This window comes from Hemitrygon akajei, unplaced genomic scaffold, assembly GCF_048418815.1.
Source record: "Hemitrygon akajei unplaced genomic scaffold, sHemAka1.3 Scf000044, whole genome shotgun sequence".
NCBI lineage: Eukaryota > Metazoa > Chordata > Chondrichthyes > Myliobatiformes > Dasyatidae > Hemitrygon > Hemitrygon akajei.
The window spans coordinates 2,975,343-2,995,997 of NW_027331930.1; positions in this window are offsets into that span (position 1 = coordinate 2,975,343).

A 20,655-nucleotide genomic window follows, 5' to 3' on the forward strand; every position below is an offset into this window, starting at 1 on the left:
TGGAGTCAAGTGCTCAGTTCTAGTTGCTTCAACAACAGGGAGGACGTGGAAACGATAGAAAAGGGCGCACAAGAGTGTTGCCTCTATTGGAGAGCATGCCTTATGAAAAGGGATTGATTGAACTCGGCCTTTTCTCCTTGGAGCGACGGAAGATGAGAGGTGACCTGATACAGGTGTATAAGATGATGAGGGGCATTGATCGTGTGGATATTCGGAGGCTTTATCCCAGGGCTGAAATGGCTGCCACAAGAGGACACAGGTTTAAGGTGCTTGGGAGTAGGTACAGAGGAGATGTCAGTGGTAAGTCTTTTTACGCAGAGAGTGGTGAGTGATTGGAATGGGCTGCCGGCAACAGTGGTGGAGGCGGATAAGATAGGATCTTTTAAGGGGCTTTTGGATAGGTACGTAAAGCTTAGAAAAACAGAAGGACATGGGTAAGCCTAGTAAGTTCCAATGTACGGACACGTTCGGCACTACTTTGTTTGATGAAGAGCTTGCATTGTGCTGTAGGTATTCTATTTTTCTAATGATTTTTTAATGTTCCTATTAAGAAATACTCTCATCTCGCACATTATTCAACTTACCCTGTCGCTCTCACTTTAAAGTTGTGATTTCTAGGATTGCACTTTTTTGTCTTATTTCTCTCATGTATTTTAAATTTTAATTTTAAATTAAGCTCATCATCCGGCAAACCACCGAGAGAAACAGTTCCCACCCATCCAATGATTCGATCGAAATCAAGCTCTCCAGTTCAGTTAACGTGCATGGGGATATTCTGCACCATTTACAGCTTAACTGCATCCTTCCTCCGGAGCTGTGATTTGAACTGCACACGGTGATCCAGCTCCTGCAATGCACCTATGGTGAAGGCAAACATATCACGCTCCTCCTTCAGCATCTGATCTACATGGCGCAGAACAGATGGAGGTCCCTTTAGAACAGAGATGAGGAGGGATTTCTATAGTCTGCGGGCGGAGGATCTGTGGTATTCATTGTCATAAATTGCTGCTTGTGTAGAGCGTTTCTGCATGAGCTCAGATTTGTTGGATTTGCTGAAATGACGAGATATCCTTGAACGTAATTGAATTTCTCTTTGGAAATGTAACGAGCCGATGTATTCGTCCGAAGCACTACAAGAAAGATCGGGCAGCGCAGAGATAATTTCATCCACATTGAACTCGCTTGATCTTATTTATCCACCCGCTACTAGCAATGTTATAAATGGTCGGAAGTAGAAGACGAACTAGTTTGTTTAAAAAAATAGATCAGGAGTATAATTATAAAAATATGTTTAGCGATTCAAGCATTGCAAACATAAAAAATATTCGGGGCAGCTCCACTGAAAATCTTTTGAGGCAATATCAAACGAGTGTCAAACTAGTTCACCTTGAGGACTAGGTATGTTAGATAATGGCACAATGAGTATAAATAGTTGACACTGTGTGTTTGTTCAGTGGATTGTGTTTAATGTGATCAATGGGAACACACATTGATTTGAACTTTAAACACAAAGTACACTGCAGATGCTGTGGTAAAATCATCACGTACAAATAAGCTGGATCAACTCAGCAGGTCGGGCAGCATTCGTTGAAATGGGCAGTCAACATTTCGGGCCGAGACCCTTCGTCAGGACTGAAGAAGCAGGGGGCAGGGGCAACAGGGAGATCCTGCCTCTTGTGGTTGCCACCCACTTCAGTTCTGCTTCACATTCCCACTCGGAGATATTCAAACATGGCCTCCTCTACTGCCATGATGAGGCCAAACTCAGGTTGGAGGAGCAACACCTCACATACCGTCTAGGTAGTCTCCAGCCCCTTGGTATGAACATCTAATTCTCCAAATTCCGTTAATTCCTTCCCTCTCCCTTCCACCATCCCACTTTCACTCTGCCTCCTCTTCTAGCTACCTATCTCCTCTCTCATGCTTCTGCCTTCTTCTACGACCCATACTGCTTTCTCCTCACATTCCTTCTTCACCTCTCCGGGCTATCTACTCACCCTCCCCCAATCCTTGCTCTTTCCTCTGATTGTTTTTTTCACCTGGCACCTTCCACCCTCCCCCCACCTTCTTTATGGGGCTCCAGCCCCCTCCTTCAGTCCTCACGAAGAGTCTCGACCCGAAACGTTAACTGCTCATTTCAACGGATGCTGCCCGACCTGCTGAGTTGATCCAGCTTGCTTGTCCTTGTTGATTTGAACTTTCTTTTTGCCTTGTCTATAAGAACTCTTCGAATCGGTGCATGCAGGCAGTTGGGACTCCCTCTCTCTCTCTCTCTCTCTCTCTCTCTCTCTCGCTCTCTCGCTCTCTCTCTCTCTCTCTCTCTCTCTCTCTCTCTCTCTCTCTCTCTCTCTCTCTCTCTCTCTCTCTCTCTCTCTCTCTCTCTCTCTCTCTCTCTCTCTCTCTCTCTCTCTTCAGACATTATAGAGGCAGAGGGATGAAGTCAGTGAGAATTGGAGGAGAAAATCTTCAGAGAGATAGCAGACATCTGCAGGAATCATAAAGTTGTGGTCGCAGGGGATTTTAATTTCCCGCTCCCATACTGTAAGGTTTAGACGGGTTAGAGTTTGTAAAATGTGTTCAGGAAAGTTTTCTAAATCAATATATAGAGGTACCAACTCGAGAGGATGCAATATTAGATCTCCTATTAGGAAACGAGTTAGGACATGTGACAGAAGTGTGTATAAGGGAGCACATTGGTCCCAGTGATCATAACATCATTAGTTTCAACTAGATCATGGATAAAGATAGATGTCGTCCTCGGGTTGAGGTTCTAAACTGGATAAAGGCCAAATTTGAAGAAACGAGAAAGGATCTAAAAAGCGTGGATTGGGACACGTTTTTTTCTGGCAAGGATGTAGTTGGTAAGTGGGAGGCCTTCAATTGAGAAATATTGAGGGTGCAGAGTTTGTATGTTCCTGTCAGGGTTCAAGGGAAAGTGAATAAGAAAAAGGAACCTTGGTTCTCGAGGGATATTGGAACTCTGATAAAGAAGAAAAAAGAGATGTATAACATGTACAGGCAACAGGGAGCAAATAAGGTACATGAGAAGAATAAAAAGGGCAAAGGTAAGAGATGAATCAGGAGGGCTAAGACATGAGGTTGCTTTGGCAGTCAAGGTGAAGGATAATCCAAATATCTTCTGCAGGTATATTAAGAGACAAGGGATAGTAAGATATAAAATTGGCTCTCTTGAAGATCAGAGTGGTCGGCTATGTATGGAACCAAAAGAAATGGGCGGGGGGGGTGGAATCTTAAATTGTTATTTTTTTGAGTCTGTATTTACTAAGGAAAATGGCATGGAATCTATGGAAATAAGGCAAACAAGTAGCGAGGTGGTGGAACCTACACAGATTGAAGAGGAGGAGGTGCTTACTGTCTTGAGGCAAATCAGAGTAAAAAAATCCCTAGGACCTAACAGGGTATTCCCTTGGACCTTGAAGGAGACTGGTGTTGAAACTGCAGAGGCCCTGGCAGATATATTTAAAATGTCGGTATCTACGGCTGAGGTGCCGGAGTATTGGAGGATAGCTCATGTTGTTCCGTTGTTGTAAAAAAGGCTCTAAAAGTAATCCTGGAAATTATAGGCTGGTAGGTTTGTAGTAAGTAGTAGGTAAATTACTGGAAGCAGTACTAAGAAATAGGATCTACAAGTATTTGGATAGATAGTGACTTATTAGGGAGAGTCAACATGGCTTTGTGCGTGGTAGGTCATGTTTAACCAATCTATTAGAGTTTTTTCGAGGAGGTCACCAGGAAAGTGGATGAAGTGGATGTTGTCAACATGGATTTCATTAAGGCATTTGACAAGGTCCCGCATGAGAGGTCAGTTAGGAAGATTCAGTCGCTAGGTATACATGGAGAGGTAGTAAATTGGATTAGACATTAACTCAGTGGGAGAACCCAAAGAGTGGTAGTGGAGGATTGGTTCTCTGAGTGGAACATTGTACATTGTTATTTGTCATCTATATCAATGATCTGGATGATAATTTGTTAAATTGGATCAGCAAATTTCTGATGATACAAAGATTGGAGGTGTAGTGGACAATGAGGAAGGTTTTCAAAGCTTGCAGAGGAATTCGGACCCCTGAAAAATGGCCTGACAAATGGCAGATGGAGTTTAATGCAGACAATTGTGAGGTTTAGCACTTTAGAAGGAGAAACCAAGGTAGAACCAACAAGGTGAATTGTAAGACCCGGAAGAACAGAGGGATCTAGGAATACAGGTACATAATTCCCTAAAAGTGGGGTCACAGCTAGCTAGGGTCGTAAAGACAGCTTTTGCTACATTCACCTCTATAATGCAAGTTCTGAGTATGTTACGTACCCGTGGCTGTCTTGTGACAGGCACATGACCATGATGTAATTGAAGCATTACTTGTAACGGTCTTGTGATGGTGGAGTGATATAATTTTCCCGCCAGTGAGAGGTCATGTGAAGGCTTTTTTCAACAGGCTTAAAAGGAGAACCCCTCGCTGTGACACAGGTCAGTTCATGGCTTAATTCGTCAGTGACGCCGTTCTGCTGCGCATTTGATTTCATGACGCAATTTCGTTTTAAATTGGGGGTTTAATTTCTGCTGTAAGAATCGCTGAAAATCTGAAAATCGCTACTACTTAAATTGCAGTCGGTGAGTGAATAATTATTTTGGGAAGCTGAAGGATCGAGAGAAGTTGGTGTTGTCGGCGGTAAAACAGCTTCGACCTTATTTGATCCTCATTTTGAAGGAATTGGTCATCTGCACCCACGACAGACTCTGCTGTAAGAGCAGAAAGGACTGGGGCGGTGAGCTATTCGCCAAACGGAAAAGGGCAGTCCTTTTAAGCCGTTTTATTTCCTTCATCGTAAATCCTTCGGGCAAGGCATATTTCGGCTGGATTCAGCAGTAACGTCGCGTCGTAGAAGAATTCGTTACTTCTCAGAAAATCTCTTCTAACTGACTGTGTAAGTCATTTGGACCTTTTCATTACTGTTTTTAAGAGCTGTGTTCGTATTTCCCGTTTTAAGAACTGTTCGAGTTGCCGTATAGCAGCTGACTTCCGGTTAAGTTGGTCGTTTATTTACTTTTGGTGTTTTTGTTGAGCAGTGTGTAATAAAGCTTCTATTTGTTTATAAAAAAAAACTGTCTCAATTCTACATTCATCGTTGCTGAATCATAACAATTGGGGGCTCGTGGGATAAGAACAGTTTTTGTGCTTAAATGCTTGTTCAATTATCGATTGGTGTTTTGGATCTATTCTGTTGTTTCTGAATGGTATTCTGCAACAATGAATAAGACGACTTCCTGACATGGGCAGATCCAGAGTTATAAGCGAAGGCGTCAAAGAGTGATGCATCTGAGATAGCCAGCAGGCTGGAACTTATTGAAGGTATTTCGAAGGTTACAACAAAGCGTATAATTCAGAGGAAAATCTCGGAACACTACATAGATTCGGGTGTTTTGGATGAAACGGTGTTCGACAGGTTCCCTGGACAGCGATCCAGGTACACATGCAACAAGTAGCTTTAGAAAAATCTTAGAATAGAAGCTGAAATAAAACAGCGCAACTGGAAGCTAACTTGGAACTAAGTCGAATAGAAGCTGAAAATAAAAAGAAGCAATTGGAATCTAACTTGGAACTATGTCGGTTAGAAGCTGAGAAACAATAGAGGGAATTTGAAATGCGATGGCGGAAGTAAAGTCTGAGAATCAGTCTTCTGGTTCAAGGACAACGTTTGGTGTTAGTCCGGAAATTAAACTGGTCCCTCCATTTAATGAAACAGAAGTAGAGAAATATTTTCAACATGTTGAAATTCAGAGAGGCCGAAAGAGAAATGGCCAGTGTTGTTACAGAGTGTAATTAAAGTCAAAGCACAACAAGTTTATACGGCTTTAACTGCTGGGCAAGCACTTGATTATTATACTTTGAAACTGCATATATTAAAGGCGTATGAGCTAGTTCCAGAAGCATATAGAGAAAGATTCCGAAATTTAAAGAAATCTGTGAAATTCACCTACGATAAAGCTGTGTGTTTTGAGAGATGGGTTTCCTCTAAAAAATCAAATCGGGGACCATAATACATTGTAAGAGCAGATTTTAATGGCGAGATTTAAACGGAGCATCTGTGTTGAAGTAAAGACATACATAAATGAGAGTGCCACTACTACATTGCAGGACTCTGCTCATTTAGCTGATCAGTATGCTTTAATCCACAAGAATAAATTTCATCAGAGCAGAACTTTTAAAAGGAAAAGTAACACGTTGAATCAAGGTAAACCAGAAATTAAATCAGAAGTTAGTGAGAAAAGTAAGGAGGAAGAAAACCCTGTGAAGGAAAGATAGTTCGGTCCCATTTGCAATTATTGTAAGAAACCTAGTCACGTAATAGCCAACTGTTTCCATTTGAAGAGGAAGTAGAAATGAGGCTTTGTTAGAATCTGACCAATTTAAGAAGGGATATGATCATTTTCTAACTGAAGGATTTGTATCCTTGGAAGAGGGTTCCACTCCGGTGCCAGTAAAATTCCTTAGTGATACTGGATCTTCTCAATAACTGATGTTGGACAGTTTGTTAAAGTTTAATGATGAGTCTGATACTGGGAAGGTAAACTTTATACAAGGTTTTAGGAGTGCCATTATGGCTGTAGATTTGCATAGATTAAATTTATGGTCAGGGTTAGTTACAGGACTTGTTAAAGTAGGGCTACAACCTAACTTACCTGTGTCGGATATTTATTTATTGTTAGGAAATGACTTTGCAAATGGACAGGTTTTTCCTGTAGTGCATTTGACGATTAAGTCAGAGGAAACACGGATGGATTCAAACACAGATTTCTCCTGTGTTGTAAATCGAGTTACGGCTAAAAAGCTTGATGTGCAGAATGATGTTGTTACCCATGATTGATCAGCTCAGGATTCGAATTTTGAGGATGTGTCAGAAACTTTCTTACCTTCATTGTTTGAACAAGGTTTTGGAGCAAGTCTGACCATGAAGTTTTGTCTCTGTCTCGGAAGGAGATTATATCAGTGCAGAGTACAGACCCTGGGATAACAAATTAAAAGAACAAGTTTTACCGGATAGTGAAACTGATAAGTTGCCAGTAGGATATTATTTTGAGAAAGGAGTATTGACGAAGAAGCGGAGATCGCCTTCAATTCCTGCAAGTGATGAATGGAATATTGTTCACCAGTTAGTCGTTCCCAAAGTTTATGGCAATCAGATTTTAACTTTAGCCCATAGGCTCAAAGGGTGAGGAAAACTGTAGACAAGATTTTTGAACATTATTACTGGCCTGCTTTGAGAAAAGATGTGGCGACGTTTTGCGGAACGTGCCATACTTGCCAAATAGTGGGTAAACCTAATAAAGTAACTCCAGTGGCCCCACTGCAACTTATTCGGCACTTGGTGAACCGTTTTCCAAAATTATTATAGATTATGTAGGACCATTACTAAAAACAAAAACTGGCCATCCGTACTTGCTGTGTACTGCATCTAGCTTTCCAGAGGCAGTACCATTTAGGAATATAACAACTAAAACTGTAACAAAGGCTCTAATAAAATTCTTTACTTATTTTGGGTTTCCTAAGGAAATACAATCTGCTCAAGGCAGTAATTTTATTGCTGGATTGTTTCAACGGATAGTTTATAAAATGGGAGCTAAACAAATTACTCCGTCTGCATACCATCCAGAATCGCAAGGTGCCTTGAAGAGGTTTCATTGTACCCTGAAGTCTATGATTAGGACGTATTGTGTGGAAAATGAAAATGATTGGGATGAGGGTATAACTTACTTATATTTTCAGTAAGTGAGTTGGTACAAGAATCACTAGGTTTCAGTCCATTTTAACTTGTATTAGGGCATAGTGTTATAGGACCTTGGACCTTATTAAAAGAACAATCGATTAATAAAGAGGTACACACTAATTTGCTGGACTATGTTTTAAAATTTAAAGGCAGATTACATAAAGCATGTCAGTCAGCCAGGTAAAATTTAAAATCGGCTCAGGAGAAAATGAAAACCTGGTACGATAAAGAAGCTAGGATGAAGCGTTTAAGCCTGGAGATAAGGTGCTGCTTCTTTTTCCAGTGGAAACGAATCCGTTACAAGCTAAATTTCATGGTCCTTATGAAATTATATCTAAAATTAATGATGTGGATTACATGATAAAAACTCCAGATTGTAAAACGTCAAAGCAACTTTGTTATACAAATATGATAAAACCATATTATGAGAAACAGTCTCATAATATGATCACAGTGACTGTTGTGGTCAATAATAATAAGTCTGATTCACTAGGAATATAATGGATGATGTTACGTACTCGTGACACGTGACTGGGGTTGAAGCTATACTGGGCTTGAGGTAATGGTCTTGTGATGGTGGAGTGACGTCATATTCCCGCCAGTAGAGATCATGTGACAGATTTTCTTTACAGGGTATAAGAGGAAGACACGTCCCTGTGAGGTGGGGGCAGTTCGTGGCTAGATTTGCCACGTTGACTTCATGCCACTGCGTGATTTAATGTGATGACGCAGTTTAGTTGAAAGATGAAGTTTTAACTAATGCCTAAAGTTTAAAAGGTCATTGCCAGCAGTTTCTTTACAATACTGTTGGTTAAGAATCGGTGGAGAGTGAAGATCGGAGTTCGGGAGTTAAAGATTGAGGAGAATCGAATTTCGACGGTGAAACGGGTTCGACCTTGTTTGATCCTTATTCGGAAGGATTTCGTTGACTATTCTCGTGTTAATCCCTGGGAAATACCAGAAAGGATTGAGAATGGTGATAAAGGAAAGGTCAGTGCCTTTAAGCCGTTACGTTTCATAAAATCCTTCGTGGGAAGAGTTCGACTTTGGAAACGGAAGAGAAAGGACGTGGAAGAGGATTTAAATCGCCTTAAAAGTCTCTCTTTTTAAATGGACTGTGAGCATTTTGAACTTTTGGCAATACCACTTTAAAAAACTATTTTTGCTGCATCGCTTTAAGAACTGTTAAGCTGCCGCACAGCAGCTGATTTCCGGTTACGTTAGTGTTTGTTTACTTTTGGGGGGCTTGTTTTCAATGTTTAATAAACGTGTTATTTGTTATAAAAACCCTTGCCTAACTCATATATATTTAATGTTGCCTGAATACGTAACATAAATATGGAAGCTGCGTCCGGATTGGATCGTTTGAGTTTAAAAGCTTGTTGAATTTTGAGTCGGTGTTTTGGACACGGGGAGTACTCGATTATTTTGTTTGATTGGCTTGTGAGTGGTATTCGGCAACGATGAATATTGATGAGTTTCTGGATTCGCCAGGCGCGGAGTTGTTAGCGAAGGCGAAAAAGACTGAGATGTCTGAGATAGCTAGTAGATTGCAACTTAAAGGTATTTTGAGGACTACATCAAAGGCTGTTATACAGAGAAAAATCGCGTCTCACTTTGTGGATTCGGGTGTTTTTGATGATTCGGTTTTAGAGTCGTTTCCAATAAGTAATCTGGAGATGCAGTTGCAAATTGAACAAATGATGTTAGAGCGTTGTAAATTAGAGGCTGAACAAAAACAGAGATAATTTGAATATGCAATGGAGGAATTAAGGTCTGGGAAACAGTCTTCTGGTTTGTTGCTGTTCAAGAAAATAAATTGGTCCCTCCATTCAGTGAAGCAGAAGTGGAAAGATATTTTCAACATTTTGAAACTATTGCTCGGATGTCAGTGTGGCCGAAAAATAAATGGACTGTGTTGTTACAGAGTGTAATTAAAGGCAAAGCACAACAACTTTATACAGCTTTAACTGCTGCGCAAGCACTTGATTATGATATTGTGAAAATGCATATACTCAAAGCATACGAATTAGTCCCAGAAGCATATAGAGAAAGATTTAGAAGTTTGAAAAAGTCTGTGGACTTATGTGGAATTTGCCTATGATAAAGCTGTGTGTTTTGAGAGATGGGTTTCTTCTAAAAATGTAAATGGGGACTATGATACATTGAGAGAGCTGATTTTAATGGAGGAATTTAATAGAAGCATTCCTGTTGAAGTAAGGACCTACTTAAATGAGAGGGATACTGATAAATTGCAGGACTGTGCTAGATTAGCTGATGAGTATGTTTTAATCCATAAGAATAAATTTCCTCAGGGCAGAATTTTTAAGAGGAAAAATAACATGGAGACTCTAGGTAAATCAGAAATTAAATCAGAGGTTAATGAGAAAGGTAAGGAGGAAGGAAAACCTGTGAAGGAAAGACAGTTTGGTCTTATTTGTAACTATTGTAAGAAGCCTGGCCATGTATTAGCTAACTGTTTCAAATTGAAAAAGAAAGAGAAGGAAGCAGTTCCAGATGCTTGTGTGCAACATACTGAAGAACCTGTAAAATTACAGGATCTAGTAAACACAAATGAGGCTTTGTTAGAGTCTGACCAAGTTAGAAAGGGATATGATCATTTTATAACTGAAGGGTTTGTATCCTTGAAAGAAGGATCTACTCTGGTGCCAATAATAATCCTTAGGGATACTGGAGCTTCTCAATCACTGATGTTAGACAGTGTGTTGAAGTTTAATGAAGAGAGTGATACTGGTGAGGTAAATTACATAAGAGGTGTTGGGAGTGATTTTATGCCTCTACATTTACATAAAGTAAATTTAAAATCAGGGTTAGTTACAGGATTTGTTAAAGTAGGATTACAGCATAGCTTACCTGTGAAGGGTATTTCTTTATTGTTAGGTAATGACTTGGCAGGTGGACAAGTTTTTCCTGAAGTGCATTTAACAATGGAGTCAGAGGAGCCAGAGATGAATTCTAACACAGATTCTTCCTGTGTTGTGACTAGAGCTATGGCTAAAAGGATTGATGTGCAGAATGAGGTTGTTACTCAGGAATGTTCAACTCAGGATTCGAGTTTTGAGGATGTGTCAGAGACTTTCTTACCTTTGTTGTTTGAACAAGATTCTAGGAGTAAGTCTGACTATGAAGATTTATCTCTGTCTCGGAGGGAGATTATAGCAGAGCAGAATAGAGATCCTGAGATTGAAAAGTTAAGAGAGCAAGCTTTACTAGGTAGTGAAATTGAGAAGGTGTCAGTAGGATATTACTTGGAAAAAGGAGTGTTCATGAGGAAGTGGAGGTCACCTACAATTCCTGCAAGTGAGGAATGGAATATTGTTTACCAGGTAGTTGTCCCGAAAGTATATCGAAATGAGATTTTGACTTTAGCTCATAGTGTGCCTTCAGGTGGACATCAAGGGGTAAGGAAAACTGTGGACAAGATTTTAAAACATTTTTACTGGCCTGGTCTAAGAAAAGATGTGGCGATGTTTTGTAAAACGTGCCATACTTGTCAAATTGTGGGTTAACCAAATCAACTTACAACAGTAGCTCCATTACAACCTATTCCAGCATTTGGTGAACTGTTTTCTAAAGTTATTGTAGATTGTGTTGATCCATTTCCAAAGACAAAAACTGGTTATCTGTATTTGTTGACTATTATGTGTACTTCGTCTAGGTTTCCAGAGGCAGTACCACTTAGGAATATAAAAGCTAAAACTGTGACAAAGGCTCTTATAAAATTCTTTACTTATTTTGGATTACCTAAGGAAATACAAACTGATCAAGGCAGTAATTTTATGTCTCGATTGTTTCAACAGATAGTTTATAATTTGGGAGCTAAGCAAATCACTTCGTCTGCATATCATACAGAATCGCAAGGTGCCTTGGAGAGGTTTCATTCTACCCTCGAGAATATGATTAGGACATATGGTGTGGAAAATGAAAGTGACTGGGATGAGGGTATAAATCTACTTTTATTTGCAGTAAGGGAGTCGGTACAGGAATTTTCAGGTTTCAGTCCATTTGAACTTGTGTTTGGCATAGAGTTAGAGGACCTTTAGCTTTATTGAAAGAAGAGTGCATTAGTAAGGAAATACACACTAATTTGTTGGACTATGTTTTGAAATTTAAGGACAGGTTACATAAAGCTTGTAGCTTAGCCCAGGAAATTTTAAAGTTGGCTCAGGAGAAAATGAAAACTTGTTATGTTAAAGAAGCTAGGATGAGGATGTTCAAGCCTGGAGATAAGGTGTTGGTTCTTTTCCCAGTGCAGACAAATCCTTTACAAGCTAGATTTCATGGTCCTTATGAAATTGTGTCTAGAATCAATGATGTGGATTACGTAATAAAAACTCCAGATCGTAGAAGGTCAACACAACTTTGCCATATAAATATGATTAAACCATATTATGAGAAACAATCTAATACTGTGACTGTTGTGGTTTGTGAGAATGAGCTTGATTTAACTAGGAACATGATCGATGATTCATCTGACTTTCATTCTAAATCCAACATTGTTTCTGTTAGGTTACCAAATTCAACCATTCTGGAAAATATGGATGAGAAATTAGCACATTTACAGCTAGAGCAGAAACAACAGGTGAAGGAATTGATTTTTAAACATAAGGATTTGTTTCCAGATGTTCCGAGAAGGACCACTATAGCTTCACATGATGTAGATGAACATCTACATCTATATGTAGATATAGGATGAACATTGAAAAATGTGAATTTGCTGAGAAAGAAATTGAATATATGTTTAGAGAATGATATTATTAGACATTCTAACTAGAATTGGAGTTCGCCATGTGTTATGGTGCGAAAACCAGATGGTAGTATTAGGTTTTGTACGGACTATAGGAAGGTGAATGCTGTAACGAAAACAGATGCATATCCAATTCCTAGAGTAGATGATTGTGTAGATAAAGTTGGAAAAGCAAAGTTCCTTACAAAGATTGATTTATTGAAAGGGTATTGGTGTGTTCCATTAACGGACAGAGGTAGAGAGATTTCTGCATTTGTAACTTCATCTGGGTTATATGACTATAATGTTCTTCCATTTTGGATGAAGAATGCCCCAGGTACTTTCCAGAGGATGATTAACTCTGTGATTCAGGGATTGAAAGATACTGATGCTTATATTGGTGATTTAGTGACAGGAAATGATACTTGGGAAGCACACATAATTGCGGTGGAGAAATTGTTTGAAAAGCTTTCAAAAGCTAACTTAACTATTAATTTAACTAAGAGTGAATTTGGACGTACCACTGTGACTTACCTTGGTTATGTTGTGGGTCAAGGTAAGGTAGTTCCTGGTCAGGCAAAAGTTCAGGCAATTTTAGAGATTACCACTCCAACGGGGAAAAAACTCTCAGAAGATTGTTGGGAATGGTAGGATATTATCGAAAATTTTGTAGGAATTTTGCTAATGTTGCCCTTCCATTAACTAACCTTTTGCAGAAGAATGTGAAGTTTGTGTGGTCAGTGCCTTGTCAAGAAGCATTTGAAAAATTAAAAATAATGATATGTCAACAACCTGTGCTTAAGGCACCTGACTTTGAAAAACCTTTTTCATTAGCTGTAGATGCTAGTGATGAGGGTGCAGGAGCAGTATTAATGCAAAGGAATGAGGATGATGAGGTTGATCATCCAGTAGCTTACTTTCTAAGAAATTTAATAAGCATCAAAGAAATTATTTGACAATAGAGAAAGAATTGTTATCTCTTGTTTTAGCTTTAGAATATTTTGAGGGATGTGTTGGTACAACTCAAAAACCACTTATTGTTTACACTCATCATAATCCGTTAGTTTTTCTGAGTAAGATGAAAAACAAAAACAGAAGAATATTAAATTGGAGTTTGATGTTACAAGAGTACAATATTGTGATAACTCACGTTAAAGGTAAAGGTAATGTGGTTGCTGATTGTCTATCTCGATGTTGAATGTACAATGTATTTTTTTTATGGAGTGGTTTTATTTCAATTGCAACACTCCTACTGTATTGTGAGTTGTAAGCTGTTATATGATGGTATTGTATATTGTGTATGTTATAAAATTTATACATTTGTTTTTCGTGTAAGTAGTTGTTAAAATTGTTGTTCTTGTCAGACCAAAAATGTATATTTTTTGGAGGGAGGTGTTACGTACTCGTGACACGTGACAGTGGTACCCTTGTCACATGACTGGTGTTGAAGCTATACTGGACTTTTGGTAATGGTCTTGTGATGGTGGAGTGACGTCATTTCCCGCCAGTGGAGATCATGCGACAGGTTTTTTTTACAGGGTATAAGAGGAGGACCCCTTCCTGTGAGGTGGGGGCAGTTCGTGGCTGGATTTGCCACGTTGACCTCATGCCACTGCGTGATTTAATGTGATGACGCAGTTTAGTTGAAAGATGTAGTTTTAACTAATGCCTAAATTTTAAAAGGTCATTGCCAGCAGTTTCTTTACAATACTGTTGGTTAAGAATCGGTGGAGAGTGAAGATCGGATTTCGGGAGTTAAAGATCGAGGAGAATCGAAATTCGACGGTGAAACGGGTTCGACCTTGTTTGATCCTTATTCGGAAGGATTTCGTTGACTATTCTCGTGTTAATCCCTGGGAAATACCAGAAAGGATTGAGAATGGTGATAAAGGATAGGTCAGTGCCTTTAAGCCGTTACGTTTCATAAAATTCTTCGTGGGAAGAGTTCGACTTTGGAAACGGAAGAGTAACGACGTGGAAGAGGATTTAAATCGCCTTAAAAAGTCTCTCCTTTTAAATGGACTGTGAGCATTTTGAACTTTTGGCAATACCACTTTAAAAAACTGTTTTTGCTGCATCGCTTTAAGAACTGTTAAGCTGCCGCACAGCAGCTGATTTCCGGTTACGTTAGTGTTTGTTTACTTTTGGGGGGCTTGTTTTCAGTGTTTAATAAACGTGTTATTTGTTATAAAAACCCTTGCCTAACTCACATATATTTATTGTTGCCTGAATACGTAACAACGATTTATCTGAAACTCATTCTAAAGTCATCATTGTTTCTGTCAGATTACCAAACTGAATCATTCGGGAAAATATTGATGAGAAATTAGCTCATTCATAGCGAGAGCAGAAGCCGCCGTTGAAGAAATTATTTTTTTAATTTATATTTTAAATATAAAGATATATTTGCAGGCGTTCTTAGGAGAACCACAGTAACTTCATGTGATGTAGATGTTGGAGCTGCAAAAAACATAAGGCAACATCCATGCAGGATGAAAATGAAAAAAAAATGTGAACTTGTTGAGAAAGAAATTAAATGTATGGCAGAGAATAATAATATTAGACATTCCAACTCGAATTGAAGTTCACCTTGCGTTATGGTGCCGAAGTCAAACGGTAGTATTCGGTTGTGTACGGACTACAAGAAGGTGAATGCTGTAACGAAACCAGATGCATATCCAATTCCTCGAGTGGATGGTTGTTTAGATAAATGTGGAAAAGCATAGATCCTTACAAAGATTGATATATTGAAAGGGTATTGGTGTGTTCCATTGATAGATAGAGGTAGAGAGATTTCTGCATTTGTAACTCTATCTGGGTTGTATAAATATAATATTCTTGAAGATGAAGAATGCCTCAGGAACTTTCCAGCGGATGATTAACTCTGTGATTCAGTGGTTAAAAGATACTTATGCTTATGTTGACTATTTAGTTACGGGAAATGATACTTGGGAAGCAGACTTTACTGCGGTGGAGAAACTCTTCGAAAAGCTTTTAAAAAGTAATTTAATTATTCATTTAGCTAAAAGTGAATTCGGTCATGCCACTGTAAATTACCTTGGTTCTTTTGTAAGTCCGTGCTTGGTTAAGTAAAATGGTTAAGGAAATACATCAAACTTCAATTTAGTAACAAAGGTTTAATGTTACAGGAGTACAATATATTGATAACTCATTTTAAAGGCAAAGATAATGTGATTGCTGATTGTCTATCTCGATTTTGAATGCACAATGTATTTTTTTATAAGTGATATTATTTTTGATAATTGTAGTACTCCTACTGCATAATAAGTTGTAAGATTCTGTATGACAATACTTAATCTCACCCAGTACCACTGGCCCGCACTCAGCGCATAACCCTCCAATCCTTTCCTGTCCATATACCTATCCAATTTTACTTTAAATGACAATACAAAACCGGCCTCTACCACTTCTACAGGAAGCTCATTCCACACAGCTACCACTTTCTGAGTAAACAAATTCCCCCTCGTGTTCTTAAAATTCTGCCCTCTAAATCTCTAATCATGTCCTCTTGTTTGAATATCCCATACTCTCCATGGTTATATATGGTATTATATATAGTGGAGAACGCCTACAATTCCTGCAAGTGCTGAATGGAATATTGTTCACAAGGTAGTTGTTCCTAATGTTTTTCGAAATGTGGTTTTAACTTTAGCACAGTGTGTTCTTTGGTGGACATCAAGGGTTAAGGAAAACTGTGGACAAGATTTTAAAACATTTTTACTGGGCTGATTTGAGAAAAGATGTGGCGACGTTTTGCAGAACGTGTCATACTTGCCAAATTGTGGGTAAACCTAATCAAGTTACTCCAGTAGCAACCCCGCAACCTCTTCCAGCATTCGGCGAACTGTTTTCGAAAGCTAATATAGATTGTGTAAGTCCATTACCAAAAACAAAAACTGGTTATCAGTATTGGCTGACTATCACGTGCACTGCGTCTAGTTTTCCAAAGGCAGTACCACTTCGGAATAAAACAACTAAAACTGTAACAAAGGCACTTATAAAATTCTTTACTTACTTTGGGTTGCCAAAGGAAATACAATCTGATCAAGGCAGTAATTTTATGTCTGGATTGTTTCAACAGACAGTTTATAAATTGTGAGCTAAGCAGTTCATTCTTCGTCTGCATACCATCGAGAATCGCAAGGAGCATTGGAGAGGTTTCATTCTATCCTGAAGACTATGATTTGGACGTAATGTGTGGAAAATGAAAATGATAGGGATGAGGGTATACACTTGCTTCAATTTGCAGTAAGGGAGTCGGTACAAGAATCATTATGTATCAGTCCGTTTGAACTTGTATTTGGGCCGACAGTTAGAGGACCTTTGGCTTTATTAGCGAACGCTGGATTAATAATGAGGTACACACTAACTTAATGGACTATATTTTGAAATTTAAAGACAGATTGCATAAAGCATGCAGATTTGCCAGGGAAAATTTGAAATCGGCTCAGGAGAAAATGAAAACTTTATACGATATCGAAGCCAGAATGAGGACATTTAAGCCTGGAGGTAAGGTGCTGGTTCTTATCCCACTGCAAACGAATCATTTACAAGCTAAACTTCATGGTCCTTATGAAATTATATGTAAAATTAATTATGTGGATTATGTGATAAAAATTACAGAACGTAGAATGCCAACACAACCTTGCCGTATAAATATGATAATACCATATTATGAGAAACTGTCTTCTACTATGACTGTTGTGGGCAATAGTAGAAATAATGCAAATGTAAAAGATGAGAGCTCATTGTCTAACTCGCTTTTGAACGTTCAATGCAATCTTAAATGAAGTGATTTTTTGAATTTTTCTAGCACTCCTACTGTATAGTAAATTGTAAGATGCTGTATGATAATACTATGTATAATCAGAATGTAGTAAATTTTATCCATTTTTTTTGCAAATAGTTAATTGTTAACATTTTGTTCATGACCGATTTTTTTAATGTGGTTATCTTGTGACAGTCGCATGACCATGATGTAATTGAGGCTCTGCCTGGCATGATGTAATAGTCTTCTGATGGTGGAGTGATGTAATCCACCCGCCAGAGAGAATTCCTGTGATGGTCTATTTCAAAAGGCTATAAAAGAGAATCCTTCCCTGTGACGTAGGGCAGTTCAAGGTTTAATTCGTCCGTGACTCCGTTCTGCTGTATATTTGATTTTATGTCGCTTTTTCTTTTAAAAGCGGACATTAGTTTCCACTGTAAGAATCGGTGTGCTTTCATTTCTAGAAATCGCTGCCTGTTAAAGTCCAGTCGGAGAGTGAAGAATTATCGAAGTTCGGAAAAACCGAAAGATCGACGACAATTGGTGTTGTCGGCGGTAAAACAGGTTTGACCTTATTTAATATTCAATCTGGAGGAATTAGCAACCTAAATCCAAGATAGTCCATGCTAAAGAGCAGGAAGGATTGAAACAGGGTTATTCGCCAACGGAAAGTCAGTGCATTTAAGCCGTTTTATTTCCTTCATCAAAGATCCTCCGGTCCAGGCAAACATCGGATGGGATCAGCAGTAACACCACGTAAGAGAATATATTTATTCGAGGAAAGCCTGTGCTAACCGACTGTGTAAATTATTTGGACTTTTGCATCTACTACTTTAAAAAACTGAGTTGGTATTTCTCATTTTAAGAACTTTTCGAGCTGCAGTATAGCAGCCAACTTCCGGTTAAGTTAGTCGTTTGTCAACTTCTGGGTTTTTTGAGCAGTGTTTAATAAATGTTTTATTCGTTATATATTTTTTTAAAAAACTGCCTCAATTCTATTCCTTTTTGCTGGGTCGTAACAATTGGGGGCTCGAAGGATGTATATATTTTTTTAATTTTAAATGCCTGTTTAATTATCGATCGGTCTTTTGGAAAAGGAGAATATCCGATTCTTTTGATTGATTGGCTTTTTAGTGGTATCCGGCATTGACGACTTCCTGGCATCGCCAGATCCAGAGGTATTAATGACGGCGAAATAAAGTGATGTATCTGAGATTGCTGGCAGGTTGGAACTTATTTCGAAGTTTACAACAAAGCCTGTAATTCAGAGAGAAATCGCGGAACACTATATAGATTCGGGTATTTTTGTTGAAACGATTTTAGATAAGTTCCCTGTAAGTAAAGTAGCGATTCAGTTACACCTGGAACAGGCAGCGTTAGAAAATCTTAGACTAGATGCTGAATTAAAACAGAAACAATTGGAAGCTCACTTGGAACTAAGTCGATTAGAATCTGAAAATAAAAGGTGGGAATTTGAACTTGCGATGTTGAGATTAAAGTCTGAGAATGAGTGTACTGGTTCTAGAAAAACGTTTGTTGTTAGTCAGGAAATGAAATTGGTCCCTCCATTTAGTGAAACAGAAGAAGGGAAATATTTTAAAAATTTCGAAACTGTTGCTCTGATTTCAGAGTTGCCGAAAGAGAAATGGCCAGTGTTGTGACAGAGTGTAATTAAAAGCAAGCACAACAGGTTTAAACAACTTTAACTGCTGAGCAAGCTCTTGATAATGATACTGTGAAACTGCACATATTAAAGTCGTATGAGTTAGATCCGGAAGCTTGTAGAGAAAGATTAAGAAAATTGAAGAAATCTGTGGAAAAAAATCTTATGTGGAATCTGCGTACGATAAAGCTTTTGTGTTTTGAGAGAAGGGTTTCCTCTAAAAATGCAAATGGTGACTATAATAAATTGAAGGAGCTGATTTTAATGGAGGCTTTTAAAAGGAGCACCCCTGATGAAGAAAAGACATAATTAAATGAGAGGGTCACTGCTGCATTTCACGACTCTTCTAAATTAGCAGATGAGTATACTTTAATGCAGAAGAATAGATTTCCTCGGGGCAGAACTTTTAAAAGAAAAAATGAACAGTGAATCAAGGTAAACCAGAAATAAAATCAGATGTTATTGAGAAAGGTAAGGAGGACGGAAAGGCTGTGAAGGAAAGACAGTTTGGTCCCAGTTGTAATTACTGTAAGAAACCTGGTCATGTAATAGATAACTGTTTCACATTGAAAAAAAAGGAGAAGGAAGCAGTCCCATATGACTGTGTGCAACATACTCAAACACCTGTAAATCCAGAGGATTTGAGAAACACAAATGAAGTTTTGTTAGTGTCTAACCAAGTTAGGAGCGGCTCTGATCATTTTGTAACAGAAGGGTTTGTATCCGTGTAAAAGGATCTACGGTGCCAGTAAAAATTCTTAGGGATTTTGAAGATTCTCAATCACTGATATTAGACAGTGTGTTAAAGTCTGATGATGAGTCTGATACTGGTCAGGTAAATTATATACCAGGTGTAGGGTGTGCCGATATGCCTGTACATTTGCAGAAGTAAATTTAAGGTCAGGATTAGTTACAGGACTTGTTAAAGTAGGACTACAGGCAAGCTTACCTGTGAAGGATATTTCTTTATTGTTAGGTAAAGACTTGGCAGGTGGACAAGTTTTTCCTGAGGTGCATTTGACAATAAAGTCAGAGGAACACCGGATGGATTATAGCAAAGATTCCTCCTGTTTTGTAACGCTAGCTTTGGTTAAAAAACTTCGTTGTTACTCATGACAGTTCAACTCAGGATTCGAGTTTTGAGGATGAGTCATAAACTCTCTTATATTCAGTGTTTGATCAAGATTCTTGGTGTAAGTCTGACCATGAATATTTGTCTCCGTCTCAGAAGAAGATGATAGCAGAGCAGAATAGAGACACTGAGATTATCAAATTGAAAGAACAAGCTCTAACGGATAGTGAAATTGGTAAGGTTCCCGTAGGATATTACTTTGAGAAAGTAGTGTTGCTGAGGAAGTGACCATATAACAATATAACAATTACTACACGGAAACAGTCCAGCTCGGATCCTGTTGTCCGTGCCGACGCGTACTCTCACCTAACACCACTGGCCCGCACTCAACGCATAACCCTCCATTCCTTTCCTGTCCATATACCTATCCAATTTTACTTTAAATGACAATACCGAACCTGCCCCTACAACTTCTACTGGAAGCTGATTCCAGACAGCTACCACACTCTGCGTAAAGAAATTCCCCCTCGTGCTACCCTTAAATTTCTGCCCCATAACTCTGTAATCATGTTTTCTTGTTTGAATCTCCATTACTTGCAAAG